This window comes from Chiloscyllium plagiosum, unplaced genomic scaffold (assembly GCF_037043375.1).
Source record: "Chiloscyllium plagiosum isolate Xiang-an unplaced genomic scaffold, Cpla_swu_hap1 HiC_scaffold_21, whole genome shotgun sequence".
NCBI classification, from domain to species: Eukaryota; Metazoa; Chordata; class Chondrichthyes; order Orectolobiformes; family Hemiscylliidae; genus Chiloscyllium; species Chiloscyllium plagiosum.
The window spans coordinates 61,323,322-61,335,781 of NW_028270159.1; the positions used below are offsets into that span (position 1 = coordinate 61,323,322).

Consider the following 12,460-nt stretch of genomic DNA (forward strand, 5'->3'; position numbering starts at 1 on the left):
CATCAGTCTACTCTTGTTAATCAGTAAAGTGATGAAAAGTGTAATCAAGCAATATCTGCTCAGCGACATCCAGTTTGGGTTCTGCCAGGGGCACTCAGTTCCTGATCGTGTTACAGACCTGATTCACAAATTGACAAACAGCTGAATTCCAGAGGTGACAGGTCAGTCCAGCACCAAAACCACCTATTTCCACTTCAGTGACATCACACGACTTCCACCTTAGTCTCATCTCATTCACTGAAATTCTCATCCATTCCTGTGTTACTTCTAGAATTAATTATCCACACTCCGAGCCAACCTTCCACATTCAACCTCCCTGTAATCTCAAGAAAATGTAAATCCCTGCTGCCTAAGTGCTAATTTTACCAAAATTCGTTCATCTATCTAAAGGCTCCTGTTGAAACGCAACATTTTAAAATTCTCACCCTTGATTTAAATTCTTGGCTGTGATCATCCCTACTTCCCTCGTGCCACACAACCTTTGAAATCTCATTTTGTTTCAAACTCCAATAATGCATTTATTCACTGTTTTACCTATGTGGCTGTTTCTACAGTTGCCAAAACAACATGGTCTCAAATTCCCATCCTAAACCTCACAGGTCTGCTTTCCTCTTTGAAGACATTCTTGTAAACCTGCTAGCTTGGCAATGCTTGACCTAATCTGTGGCCTGATGTCAAAGGTTCTCAATAATATTTTTGTGAAATTACAAACAAAATAAAAACATAAACTCTTGCTGATTTTGACATATATCATCAATTCTTCCTGACTGTTGGGTGAATGACATGTAACTCTTTACCCAAACATATTGTGGGAGCACCTTCATCACACAAGCTGCAACTGTACAAGAAAGTTAAAAATCACCTTCTCCACAGGCAACAAAGCTTTGGCAATGATCACTGGTATCTGTGGAAGGAGATTCTGGATTAGTGGTGCTGGAAGAGCACAGCAGTTCAGGCTTTTGCCCGAAACGTCGATTTTACTGCTTCTCGGATGCTGCCTGAACTGCTGTGGTCTTCCAGCATCACTAATCCAGAATCTGGTTTCCAGCATCTGCAGTCATTGTTTTTTACCTGTGGAAGGAGAAATATAGTTGACGTTTCAGGGAGTGCAAAATGAATTACAGGGAATGAAAATGGTGCAGAATTTGGAAGGTATGGAAGGTAAATCACTCTTGCTGGAAAAATAATTATTGCCTGTGAAAGACGTTTGAGAACGTCTTTCCCAAAGTACATGGTCAGGGCTTGGGCAATAGTAGAAAACTTATTTACAAAATGTCTGTGAAAGTAACAGTAAGAAACTAATCAGAGCTAAAACATACCCATTGTGAGAGACTGAGGAAGTTAGATATTGACAGAGTTGATCAGGGAGCACAAAGGTGAATCAGAGCAGTGCTGGCTGTTATGATGCCACAGTCTGGAAAAAAAGAAACAGACATTTCTCTTGGTTTGAATTTGCTCTCTGTAAATCCTGCTCTCCCGCTGAAACTTGCCCCCTACAAAGTTGGCGGTCGTGCATGTATGCGGCGGAACACTGGCCCCAGTAAATATGGAGACTGTCACTCGGGCCGATCACCATCTGAGGCGTTTGTTGTCAGCAAGAACCTGGATGTTTCAAAGTTGTGTTTACAGATGTGCACCAACTTTTTGTAAAACCTCTCAGCTCATTGTTACATCACTTACCTCCCACTTTCCGCTCTTTATTTACCAAGCTAAGTACCTCCTCCTCACTCCCAGACCTAAATCACAGCGAGCCTAGTCAGGTCCACGCCCCCCTACAACCCACCCTCCCATCCTGGCACATTCCCCTGCCACCGCAGGAACTGTAAAACCTGTGCCCACACCTCCTCCCGCACCTCTATCCAAGGCCCTAAAGGAGCCTTCCATATCCATCAAAATTTTACCTGCACATCCACTAATATCATTTATTGTATCCGTTGCTCCCGATGCGGTCTCCTCTACATCGGGGAGACTGAGCGCCTCCTAGCAGAGCGCTTTAGGGAACATCTCCGAGACACCCGCACCAATCAACCAAACCGCCCCGTGGCCCAACATTTCAACTCCCCCTCCCACTCTGCCGAGGATATGAAGGTGCTGGGCCTCCTCCACCACCATTCCCTCACCACCAGACGCCTGGAGTAAGAACGCCTCATCTTCCGCCTTGGAACACTTCAACCCCAGGACATCAATGTGGACTTCAACAGCTTCCTCATTTCCCCTTCCCCCACCTCATCCTAGTTTCAAACCTCCAGCTCAACACTGTCCCCTTGTCTTGTCCGACCTGCCCAGCTCCTTTTCCACCTATCCACTCCACCCTCTCCTCCCTGACCTATCACCTTCATCACCTCCCCCACTGACCTATTGTACTCTATGCTACTCTCTCCCCACCCCCATCCTCCTCTAGCTTATCTCTCCACGCTTCAGGCTCTCTGCCTTTATTCCTGATGAAGGGCTTTTGCCCGAAACATCGATTTTGCTGAAGCTCCTTGGATGCTGCCTGAACTGCTGTGCTCTTCCAGCACCATTGATCCAGAATCTGGTTTCCAGCATCTGCAGTCATTGTTTTTACCTTGTTGATTTTAACCCTACTGCGAATCCTCTTGCAAGGATGCCTGCTTTGAAGAAGTTTTCCTCCTCTCTCTGCAAGAATCTCAGGGAGTCCCTCTCCCACTGCAACTCCCAGGTCATTTCCTCTGCCCTGAAGCTCTTCAACCATGTCGTGAAACGAACGCGCTACCACAGCCACATCTGCTTCCTCAGTGCCTGCCTCAGTAACCAACTCATCCCAAACGGACTCCGGACCACCTTTAAACCGGCAGCGTTCGGACCCGAACAGGACAAACAGTACAGACTACAGATTCAAAAACACCAGCAACAGTTCTCCTTCAAGATCCTCCGCTCCACACTTGCAGCAATGCGCCGGCACCTAACCTCTCTACAGTCTGCCCTGCCTCAGCTGAGGGCCACCCTCTCTCAGAATTGCAAAGGACCCCCTCTGTACTACATCCTCAGGAGAATCCATACTCTCAACAAACAGTATTTCAAGTCCATCTCAAACATCAAAAACTATAAGAACAACAAACTTTTATCCACCCACCTCCATAACCAGCGCTCCTCAAACATTCCAGAAGATTCCCCTGGCCTCGGAAACGCCATGAGCCATGCGGCTGATGCAGCTACTACCCCCATGCTGATTGATGATGTCACTTCCGTCCCCATCATGGCCACTCCCACAGCCACTTCCGGCCCTCACATCATCGCCGATGCCACATGCTCAGTGACTTCCGCCACCCCTACTGCCGTGTCTGCCACCACTTCCGCCCCCACCAGGGCCACTCATCTGCATTCTGCTATCCCCACCCCCCAGAACCCCGAGGGGAGCACTACCCCTGCTCATGCCTCCACCCGCATTCCCCCCACCATCACACCCACTGCAGGTACTGGCTCCGACCCCACTCCCAGCTCCACACCCACACCAGCTCCCAACCCTGCCGAGATTTCACCATCCCCCCGGACCTCCCACTCACTGAGGACGAACGATCAGTCCTCAGCAAAGGACTCACATTCACCCCTCTCCGTCCACGCATCAATGAATTTAATACACGCCGTGACATCGAACACTTCTTCCGTCACCTCTGCCTCCGAGCTTGCTTTCACAATCAGGACCCCTGCCCACCTTCCGAGGACCCCTTCGCCAACCTCCAACACACTGCATCCACCTGGACACCCCGCGCTGACCTATTACCTGCCCTCGACCTCTTCATTTCCAACTGCCGCCGGGACATTAACCGCCTCAAACTGTCAACACCCCTCCCCCACTCCAACCTCTCACCCTCACAACGCGCAGCCCTCCAATCCCTCTGCTCTAATCCCAACCTCACCATCAAGCCAGCGGATAAAGGGGGCGCAGTGGTAGTCTGGCGCACTGACCTCTACACCGCTGAAGCCAAATGCCAACTCGAGGACACCTCTTCCTACTGCCCACTCGACCATGACCCCACCCCCCATCACCAAACCATCATCTCCCAGACCATACAGAACCTCATCACCTCAGGAGATCTCCCACCCACAGCTTCCAACCTCATAGTCCGGGAACTCCGCACTGCCCAGTTCTACCTCCTTCCCAAGATCCACAAGCCTGACCACCCTGGCCAACCCATGGTCTCAGCATGCTCCTGCCCCACTGAACTTATCTCTACCTACCTCGACACTGTCCTATCCCCCCTAGACCAGGAACTCCCCACATACGTTCGAGACACCACCCACGCCCTCCACCTCCTCCAAGACTTCCGTTTCCCCGGCCCCCAACGCCTCATCTTCACCATGGATAGCCAATCCCTCTACACCTCCATCCGCCATGACCAGGGCCACCAAGCCCTCCGTTTTTGCCTCTCCAGACGTCCCCAACAGTACCCTTCCACCGACACTCTCATTCATTTGGCCGAACTGGTCCTCACCCTTAACAATTTCTCCTTTGAATCCTCCCACTTCCTCCAGACCAAAGGGGTAGCCATGGGGACACGTATGGGCCCCAGCTATGCCTGTCTCTTTGTTGGCTACGTAGAGCAGTTGATCTTCCGTAATTACACCGGCACCACTCCCCACCTCTTCCTCCACTACATTGATGACTGCATTGGCGCCACCTCGTGCTCCCGCGAGGAGGTTGAGCAATTCATCAACTTCACCAACACATTCCACCCTGACCTTAAATTTACCTGGACCATCTCTGACACCTCCCTCCCCTTCCTGGACCTCTCCATCTCCATTAGTGACGACTGACTTGACACTGACATTTTTTACAAACCCACCGACTCCCACATCTACCTGGATTACACCTCTTCCCACCCTATCTCTTGCAAAAATACCATCTCGTATTCCCAATTCCTCCGCCTCCGCCGTATCTGCTCCCAGGAGGAGCAGATCCACCACAGAACACATCAGATGGCCTCCTTCTTTAGAGACCGCAATTTCCCTTCCCACGTGGTTAAAGATGCCCTCCAACACATCTCGTCCACATCCCGCACCTCCGCCCTCAGACCCCACCCCTCCAACCGTAACAAGGACAGAACGCCCCTGGTGCTCACCTTCCACCCTAAAAACCAAATCATCCGCCGACATTTCCACCACCTCCAAAAAGACCCCACCACCAGGGATATATTTCCCTCCCCACCCCTTTCCGCCTTCCGCAAAGACCGTTCCCTCCGTGACTACCTGGTCAAGTCCACGTCCCCCTATGACCCACCCTCCCATCCTGGCACTTTCCCCTGCCACCGCAGGAACTGTAAAACCTGTGCCCACACCTCCTCCCGCACCTCTATCCAAGGCCCTAAAGGAGCCTTCCATATCCATCAAAATTTTACCTGCACATCCACTAATATCATTTATTGTATCCGTTGCTCCCGATGCGGTCTTCTCTACATTGGGGAGACTGAGCGCCTCCTAGCAGAGCGCTTTAGGGAACATCTCCGAGACACCCGCACCAATCAACCAAACCGCCCCGTGGCCCAACATTTCAACTCCCCCTCCCACTCTCCCGTGGATATGTAGGTGCTGGGCCTCCTCCACCGCCGCTCCCTCACCACCAGACGCCTGGAGGAAGAACGCCTCATCTTCCGCCTCGGAACACTTCAACCCCAGGGTATCAATGTGGACTTCAACAGCTTCCTCATTTCCCCTTCCCCCACCTCATCCTAGTTTCAAACCTCCAGCTCAACACTGTCCCCTTGTCTTGTCCGGACTTGTCCGACCTGCCCAGCTCCTTTTCCACCTATCCACTCCACCTTCATCTCCTCCCCCACTGACCTATTGTACTCTATGCTACTCTCTCCCCACCCCCACCCTTCTCTAGCTTATCTCTCCACGCTTCAGGCTCTCTGCCTTTATTCCTGATGAAGGGCTTTTGCCCGAAACATCGATTTTGCTGAAACTCCTCGGATGCTGTGGAGTGCTGTGCTCTTCCAGCACCATTGATCCAGAATCTAGTTTCCAGCATCTGCAGTCATTGTTTTTACCTAAGTCACAGCCAGGCCGATCACATGACTTACTCTAGTCCTGCCCCCCTTCACTCCGAGTGTTGGAGCAACAGCCACGTTCTCCAGCCCCGCCCCCTGTCCTCCTATTGGCCCCGCGCTGACATCAATCACCTGGATCCTAACGCGAACTTGGTGCATGCGCAGTTTTTCCAGATTATGCTGCGGTAATCAGCTCCAGGAGTGAGGGTTCAACCTGGGTCAAGTGACGCTTCATCAGTTCCGAGGAATCCTCACCTGTATTTTGGTCTCTGATCTACAGCATTTGTAGTTCCTTTAGGTTTGAAAGTGATATATTTTATGAAGGTATAGGTGTGTACTGAACCTTTATGAGAGACTGGAAGTTGGCATGGACTTAGGGAGGCACAGTGTGTGCTGAAAGAATTTAAAATGTAACATTTGACTGTGAAACACCAACAATGCCAATGAGTTGCCGTGATACAAAAACAAATTCAAATTCGGCCAGTTTAAATTATTGTCCAGATAACAAAATCCAATCAAATTTGAATTTAGTATTTTGACAACATCAAACCAATGAAATGATCTGATGTTTTGGGGTATAAAACTGGACATTTTGAACAGTTAGGGGAGAACAGCAACAAGCAACAACAAACAAACTGCTAGCCAAATAAATTAGATTCCCTACAGTATGGAAACAGGCCCTTCAGCCTAACAAGTCCACACCAACCCTCCAAACAGTAACCCAACCAGACCCATTTCCCTTTGACTAATGCACCAAACACTATGAGCAATTTAGCATGGCCAATTCACCTGACCTGTACATCTTTGGATTGTGGCAGAAAACTAGAGCACCCGGAGGAAACCCATGCAGACACACAGAGATTGTGCAAACTCCATACAGTCACCCAAGGTGGGAATTGAACCTGGGTCCCTGGCGCTGTGTGGCAGCAGTGCTAACCACTGAGCCACCGTACTGCCCAAAAAGGGCTCTCTGAAAGGTATCTGTCGATAAGAAATTGTTGCAGCAGAACATCAAAGTCAACCTAGAGGAATCTACAGAGAAAGCTTGATATCTGAAGACTATAACTGTGTTTGAAATTGAGTTTGTTGTAAATTTAAGAGGGAATTTATCAGACCAGTATTATAGAGTGGGAGGTAAAAGATAGGTTTAAGAGAAATAAGTTGTAAATATTTGTTGTTTTAATATTCTCTGTTGGACTTAAAGAATAAAATTGTTAATTTTTACTTTAAATAGTGACCTCTGGTATAGTTCTTTGCCTCTTGAAATTTAACAGATTATGGCACAAGATGAGGTTCAGTGTGTCAGGCTTAAATTAGCAGTGTTGTAACTTATAGCTCATGTTGGAACTAGGGTCTCAATGTGAACAACGGAATGGCGAATTGTCTGTGATGGATTGGCAAAATACACAAAATGATTTGAAAGTACACAGATATTAGCGAGTATTTGAAGAATTATTGCATGGTTTACAACAAGTATGCATTTGTTGAAGACAGGAATACGCATTAGGGAAAATAAATTTGCTATGGCTGGCAAAAGCACCGAGAGATTACATCAGACCAAAGGAAGTAGTTTATGAGGTTACAAGGAAATGCAATAAACCAGATGATTTGGAAGTAATTTATAATCAAACAAAAGGATGACCCAAAATTAGATGAAAGGGGAAAAGAGATGTATAGATGCTCACAGGAAACAAAGATGGACCATAAAAGTTGCTTAGGTATATGAAATGTGAAATGCAAAAAAATTGCAAAAGCCTACTGGATTGATGCCCCAAGCAACTTCAATATTCAGTCCATCATCGCTGACACAGTTATAGAAGTATAAGCCATCTCCAAGATGCACTGCAGTAACTCACCAGGGCTCCTCCAATAGAACCTTTTGCTGACTTTGAACACTAAGAAGGACACAGACAGTAAATCCATGGGAACAACACTTCGTGTAACTGCTCTCTCAATGCATATTGCATTAATACTTGGAAAATCACCTTTCACCATCACAGGGTCAAAAATGTGACTGTAGGTGCACCAACACGTATGGACTGCAAACATCCAAGAAGTCAGATCCCCACATTTCCTGGGTAGTTATGTCTCAGCAATAAATGCGAGCAGAACCAGGAACACCAACATCCTGTGAATGAATTTTTAAAATGACAGGAGCGAAACTTCACTGAGATTGTGCATTTATAAAGCATATTGCTAGGAAAATGTATTCAAAGCTGTTTATGTTAAGGCCTTTCAAAAATGTCATAAATACAGGGGCTCTTTTTCTCTTTAGTGCAATAAACAGGTTGTTTTAGTGAAAGAACATTGGCAGCCTCATATGTCCAGTAACTAATCATTACCCTAACTAAATTGCAAAAATGAAATGTATGATCCATCAACAATAAGTATACTGTTTTGGATACTGTTGGGGGGGGGATGACTTACAAGGGGAAAGCAGTGGGGCACAGGGCTCTGGCACAGAATCTGTCCCTGCTGCTCAGAAGGGAAGGGGGAAGAGGAGCAGAGCAGTAGTCATTGGGGACTCCATAGTTAAGGGGACAGATAGGAGGTTCTGTGGGGACAAGAGAGACTCACGATTGGTGTGTTGCTCCCAGGTGCCAGGGTTCGTGATGTCTCTGATTGTGTTTTTGGGATCCTTAAGGGGGAGGGGGAGCAGCCCCAAGTCGTGGTCCACATAGGCACCAACGACATAGGTAGGAAGAGAGATGGGGATTTAAGGCAGAAATTCAGGGAGCTAGGAAGGAAGCTTAGAGCTAGGATGAACAGTTGTCTCTGGTTTATTGCCCGTGCCACATGCTAGTGAGGCAAGGAATAGGGAGAGAGAGGAGTTGAACACGTAGCTACAGGGATGGTGCAGGAGGGAGGGTTTTGGATTCATCGATAATTGGGGCTCTTTCTGAGGTAGGTGGGACCTTTACAAGCACGATGGTCTTCATCTGAACCAGAGGGGTACCAATATCCTGGGGGCGGAAATTTGCGAAGGCTATTGGGGTGGGTTTAAACTAATCCAGCAGGGGGTGGGAACCAAAATTATAGTTCGAATATAGAAAAGGTTGAGAGCAGGGAGGTCCAAAATCAAGTTTCAGGGACGCAAGCTGGCACCGGCAAGCAAGAAGTTGGTTTGAAGTGTGTCTACTTCAACGCCAGGAGCATCCGGAATAAGGTGGGTGAATTTGCAGCATGGGTTGCTACCTGGGACTTCGATGTTGTGGCCATTTCGGAGACATGGATAGAGCTGGGAAAGGAATGGTTGTTGCAGGTTCCAGGATTTAGATGTTTTAGTAAGAACAGAGAAAATGGTAAAAGAGGGGGAGGTGTGGCATTGTTGGTCAAGGACAGTATTACAGTTGCAGAAAGGATGTTTGGGGACTCATCAACTGAGGTAGTATGGGCTGAGGTTAGAAACAGGAAAGGAGAGGTCACCCTGTTGGGAGTTTTCTATAGGCCTCTGAATAGTTCCAGAGATGTAGAGGAAAGGATAGCAAAGATGATTCTCGATAGGAGTGAGAGAGACAGGGTAGTTGTCATGGGGGACTTCAACTTTCCAAATATTGACTGGGAACACTATAGTACGAGTACTATAGATGGGTCAGTTTGTCCAGTGTGTGCAGGAGGGCTTCCTGCCACAGTACGTAGACAGGCCAACAAGGGGCGAAGCCACATTAGATTTGGTACTGGGTAATGAGCCCGGTCAGGTGTTAGACTTGGAAATAGGTGAGCACTTTGGTGATAGCAATCACAATTCTGTTATGTTTACTTTAGTGATAGAAAGGGATAGGTGTATACCACTGGGCAAGAGTTACAGCTGGGGGAAAGGCAATTACGGTGCGATTAGGCAAGATTTAGGAAGCATAGGAAACTGCAGGGGATGGGCACGTAGTAGGGTTGTTGTAATGGGTGACTTTAACTTTCCCAATATTGATTGGAACATCCTTCGAGCAGATAGTTTGGAAGGATCTGTTTTTGTAAGATGTGTTCAGGAGTGTTTCCTAACTCAGTACGTTGACAGGCCGATGAGGGGAGAGGCCATTCTAGACTTGGTGCTCGGAAACGAGCCAGGGCAGGTATCAGATCTTGTGGTGGGAGAGCATTTTGGTGATAGTGACCACAACTGCCTCACATTCTACATAGCTATGGTGAAGGAGAGGATTAGGCAAAATGGGAGGATATTTAATTGGGGAAAAATAAACTATGATGTGATTAGACATGAGTTAGGAAGCATGGATTGGGAGCAATTGTTCCATGGTAAAGGCACTATAGACATGTGGAGACTGTTTAAAGAACAGTTGTTGCAAGTGATGAATAAATATGTCCCTCTGAGACAGGCAAGTGGTAAGATGAAGGAACCTTGGATAACGAGAGCGGTGGAGCTTCTTGTCAAAAGGAAAAAGGTAGCTTACATAAGGTGGATGAAGCTAGGGTCAAGCTCAGCTCTAGAGGATTACAGGCAGGTGAGGAAGGAGCTCAAAAATGGTCTGATGAGAGCAGGAGGGGGCACGAGAAAGGCTTGGCAGAACGGAGAACACAAAGGCACTTTACACTTATGTGAGGAATAAGAGAATAGTCAAAGAAAGAGTAGGGCCGATCAAGGATAGCATAGGGAATTTGTGTGTGGAGTCTGAGGAGGTAGGGGAAACCCTAAATGAGTTTTTTGCTTCTGTCTTTACGAAAGAAACAAACTTTGTAGTGAATGAAACCTTTGAAGAGCAGGTGTGCATGCTGGAATGGATAGAGATAGAGGAAGCTGATGTGCTGAAAATTTTGTCAAACATTAAGATTGACAAGTCGACAGGCCCGGACCAGATTTGTCCTTGGCTGCTTTGGGAAACGAGAAATGCAATTGCTTTGCCACTTGTGAAGATCTTTGCATCCTCACTCTCCACTGGAGTCGTACCTGAGGACTGGAGAGAGGCAAATGTAATTCCTCTCTTCAAGAAAGGAAACAGGGAAATCCCCGGCAATTACAGACCAGTAAGCCTCACGTCTGTCATCTGCAAGGTGTTAGAAAGGATTCTGAGGGATAGGATTTATGACCATCTGGAAGAGCATGGCTTGATTAAATGCAGTCAACACGGCTTTGTGAGGGGCAGGTCATGCCTCACAAACCTTATTGAGTTCTTTGAGGATGTGATTCGAAGAGTTGATGAGGGTCGAGCTGTGGATGTGGCATATATGGACTTCACAGCAAGGCATTTGATAAGGTTCCCCATGGTAGGCTCATTCAGGTGGTCAGGAGGAATGGGATACAGGGGAACTTAGCTGTCTGGATAGAGAATTGACTGGCCAACAGAAGACAGCGAGTGGTAGTAGAAGGAAAATATTCTGCCTGGAAGTCAGTGGTGAATGGTATTCCACAGGGCTCTGTCCTTGGGCCTCTACTGTTTATAATTTTTGGATGAGGGGATTGAAGGATGGGTCAGCAGGTTTGCAGATGACACAAAGGTTGGAGGTGTCTTTGACAGTATAGAGGGCTGTTGTAGGCTGCGGCGGGACATTGACAGGATCCAGAGATGGGCTGAGAGGTGGCAGATGGAATTCAACCTGGATAAATGCGAAGTGATGCATTTTGGAAGGTCAAACTTGGAAGTTGAGTACAGGATTAAGGATAGGATTCTTGGCAGTGTGGAGGAACAGAGGGATCTTGGTGTGCAGGTACATAGATCCCTTAAAATGGCCACCCAAGTGGACAGGGTTGTTAAGAAAGCACATGGTGTTTTGGCTTTCATTAACAGGGGGATTGAGTTTAAGAGTCGTGAGATCTTGTTGCAGCTCTATAAAACTTTGGTTAGACCGCACTTGGAATATTGCGTCCAGTTCTGGTCGCCCTATTATAGGAAAGATGTGGATGCTTTGGAGAGGGTTCAGAGGAGGTTTACCAGGATGCTGCCTGGACTGGAGGGCTTATCTTATGGAGAGAGGTTGACTGAGCTTAGACTTTCTTCATTGGAGAAGAGGAGGAGGAGAGGGGACCTAATTGAGGTATACAAGATAATGAGAGGCATAGATACAGTTAATAGCCGGAGACTATTTCCCAGAGCAGAAATGACTAACACGAGGGGTCATAGTTTTAAACTGGTTGGAGGAAAATATAGAGGGGATGTCAGAGGCGGGTTCTTTACACAGAGAGTTGAGAGAGTTTGGAATGCGCTGCTAGCAGCAGTTGTGGAAGCAAGGTCATTGGGGACATTTAAGAGACTATTGGACATGGTCACAGAAATTTGAGGGTACATATATGAGGATCAGTGGTCGGCACAACATCGTGGGCTGAAGGGCCTGTTCTGTGCTGTACTGTTCTATGTTCTAAATGTGGACTTTATTCAAGGAAAAGTTCCTGTGTGTCCTAGATAAGTATGTACCTCATACTTAAGGGAGGTAGCTGTAGAGCGCAGGAGCCGTGGTTTACAAAGGAAGTGGAATCTCTGGTCAAGACGAAGAAGAAGACTTCCGTT

At 47.5% G+C, this 12,460-nt stretch overlaps 1 protein-coding gene across 1 annotated transcript in view; it reads right to left on the reverse strand.

The window, feature by feature from the left end:
* LOC122564677 (uncharacterized) overlaps window positions 1-12,460 on the reverse strand; it is a 70,181-nt gene that overhangs the window by 32,625 nt on the left and 25,096 nt on the right. The window contains exon 4 of the mRNA XM_043719753.2: window positions 1,320-1,414. The gene's annotated coding sequence lies outside the window, so the exon portion shown is untranslated. The remainder of the gene's footprint in view (window positions 1-1,319; window positions 1,415-12,460) is intronic.